This window comes from Alexandromys fortis, unplaced genomic scaffold (genome assembly GCF_014885135.2).
Source record: "Alexandromys fortis isolate MF-2015 unplaced genomic scaffold, M_Fortis_MF-2015_v1.1 scaffold_1171, whole genome shotgun sequence".
Lineage (NCBI taxonomy): Eukaryota > Metazoa > Chordata > Mammalia > Rodentia > Cricetidae > Alexandromys > Alexandromys fortis.
The window spans coordinates 5,908-8,711 of NW_026069047.1; the positions used below are offsets into that span (position 1 = coordinate 5,908).

Here is a 2,804-nt window from a genome sequence, read left to right on the forward strand (position 1 = left end):
TTGATATTCTTCTGTTGAGAATTCTCCATTTAGTTCTGTACTCCAATATTTATTTGCATTATTTAGAAATTTAATGTCTAATTTCTTGAGTTCTTTATATATTTTGGAGACCAGTCCTTTGTTTGATGTGGGGCTGGTGAAGATCTTTTCCTCTCAGTAGGCTGCCTTTTTGTCTTATTGAACATGTCCTTTGCTTTACAGAAGCTTCTCTGAGTATAAAATATCCATAATAAATATTGGTGAATCATGACACATCTTTATAACATATATAATATGTAGTTGATTTTCAGAAAAAAAAACTGATTACTTAGCAACTCCATATATTTTTAATTATATAAGTTTCATTGGAATTTTTTAGATTTGCTGGTCTACAGAATTATATTTCTTATAAAAAATTTGTGAGGGATATGGGTGTTCAGGTTGGGGAAAAGTGAAGAGGGCGAAAATTGAAAAGAAGTATCTTGATAGAGGGGGCCATTATGGGGTTAGAGTGAAACCTGGTACAAGGAAAATTCTTAGGAATCCATACAGATGACCCCAAGTAAGACTCCTAGCAATAGTGAAGAACATGCATGGATTGGTCTTCTCCTGCAATTAGATTGGTGACTACCTTAATTGTCACCATAGAACCATTATCTGGTAACAGTCTTACTAAGACCTCACAGGTCACCTACATTTGATTTTAGAATGTTTAAAGTCCTGCTGCAACAGGCTACCGAGTGCTTGGAATTCAGTATAGACCAGCACTCACAAAAATGTGTTATTGTGATTCTCATTGCTAAATAATTTCCTGGGTAGCTGAAGTTCATATAAAACTACTCAAGTTCAAGTACTTTCTCACTGATTGAACTTACTTTTTTTTTTTGTTTTTTGTTGTTTTTTGTTTTTTCGAGGGAAGGTTTCTCTGTAGCTTTGGTGCCTGTCCCGGAACTAGCTCTTGTAGACCAGGCTGGTCTCGAACTCCCAAAGATCTGCCTGCCTCTGCCTCATGAGTGCAGGGATTAAAGGCATGTGCCACCAATGCCCAGCAGAACTTACTTTTTTTGTGTGGAAAAAAATTATTGCTTATTTTCTCCTTGGAGAAATCAATATGCAAATACACACATTATATAATCAACAGAATAATGATATTTAAAGAATATATTTTAATTTGTTCTATAAAAGTATGTAAAATATAAAAATGCTCATATGAATTTAGAGAAGAAAAGTCTTAATACTCGTTATGGGTAGAAAAGAAAAAATATAAGGCATAGAAATATGCTCTGCCAGAATAAGAGTAAGCTCTTATTTCTTAGATATTTCCCAACAGTGGAAATTGAATCATTAAACGCTACTTTTTGTCTTGTCTTTGAATTTGCTTGGGTGAGTTTATGCAAAAGTTGATGACACTTGTGTATCTTTTCAGATGGTTGAAATGAGTCCCAGGAACTCAACAGTGCCAGCTGAATTCATTCTGACAAGAATCACGCACAGGCCAGATCTGCAGCTTCCACTTTTGGGTGTCTTCCTAGTCATCTACGGAGTCTCCGTGGTAGGCAACCTGAGCATGATCATTCTGACCAAGTTGGATTCTCGCCTTCACACACCTATGTATTATTTTATCAGACACCTGGCTTTCATTGCTTGGCAATTGTACTGTCATTTACCCAAAGATGATGGTGAATTTTGTATTGGATCAAAATGTCATTTCTTACTATGCCTGTGCCATACAGATGGCTTTCAACATTGCGTTCATTATCAGTGAACTTTTTATCTTATCTGCAATGGCCTATGACCGCTATGTGGCCATCTGCAACCCTTTGCTCTACAGTGTCATCATGTCTCAGAGACGTTGTCATGTGCTGGTGGGCATTCCATATCTCTACAGTATCTTCTAGGCTGTGTTAATAACTAGTAAGATTTTTACATTGACTTTCTGTGGCTCTAATGTCATTAGCCATTTTTACTGTGACAGCATCCCCACATTACTTTTACTGTGTTCAAATGCACGTGATATAGAGTTGGTGATCATATTATTTTCAGCACTTAATTTGATCTCCTCCCTCTTCGTAGTCTTAGCATCTTACCTTCTGATTCTGTTAGCCATATATGGAATGCATTCTGCAGAAGGCAGGAAAAAGGCCTTCTCCACTTGTGGGTCTCATCTGACAGTGGTGGTGGTGTTTTATGGGACTCTACTCTTCATGTACGTACAGCCCAAATCCACCCACTCATTTGAAACTGATAAAATAACATCTGTGTTTTACACTTTAGTGATTCCCATGCTGAATCCCTTGATCTACAGCTTTAGAAACAAAGAAGTGAAAAATGCTTTTCTAAGAGTCTTTACAGACCAATGTAAACTTTGTATTTAATATAAAATGATGAGTGCTAAAACAAAATTTGTGTGACACCTGTATCCTACATAAGTAATTCCTTTTGATTTACAAAATGAAAAACTCACAATAATAAACAATATTATAATTCATTCCATGTAGTCATGTAAAATATTCATTAGATAGCTACAGAACTCCAATAAATGTCATTTTTCTTCCAACATCTTTAACTTTTGATTAATATGTTTTCGTATTTCCACTGAACTAATATTATGCTAATGGGAACACATGTTTAAATATATTTATGTAACTTGTGTGGTTTTTTTTAGGTTTTCATGGATTTCTTGTCTTATTCTTTTCTGTGTTTGAACACTTGTCTACTTAGTCTTGTTTTCATTTTGTGTTTTAAACCTAAAATTGTGGCAAACAAAATTGATAAAGCATAGACATGATGTCTTTGAACACTATAAACTTTAATATTTCTGATAT

The 2,804-nt window shown here is 35.0% G+C and overlaps 1 pseudogene; it reads left to right on the plus strand.

Annotated features, from left to right (window-relative positions):
• The first annotated feature begins 1,399 nt into the window (after nucleotides 1-1,399).
• On the plus strand, nucleotides 1,400-2,354 carry LOC126496103 (olfactory receptor 8K5-like; annotated as a pseudogene).
• The last annotated feature ends 450 nt before the right edge of the window (nucleotides 2,355-2,804 follow it).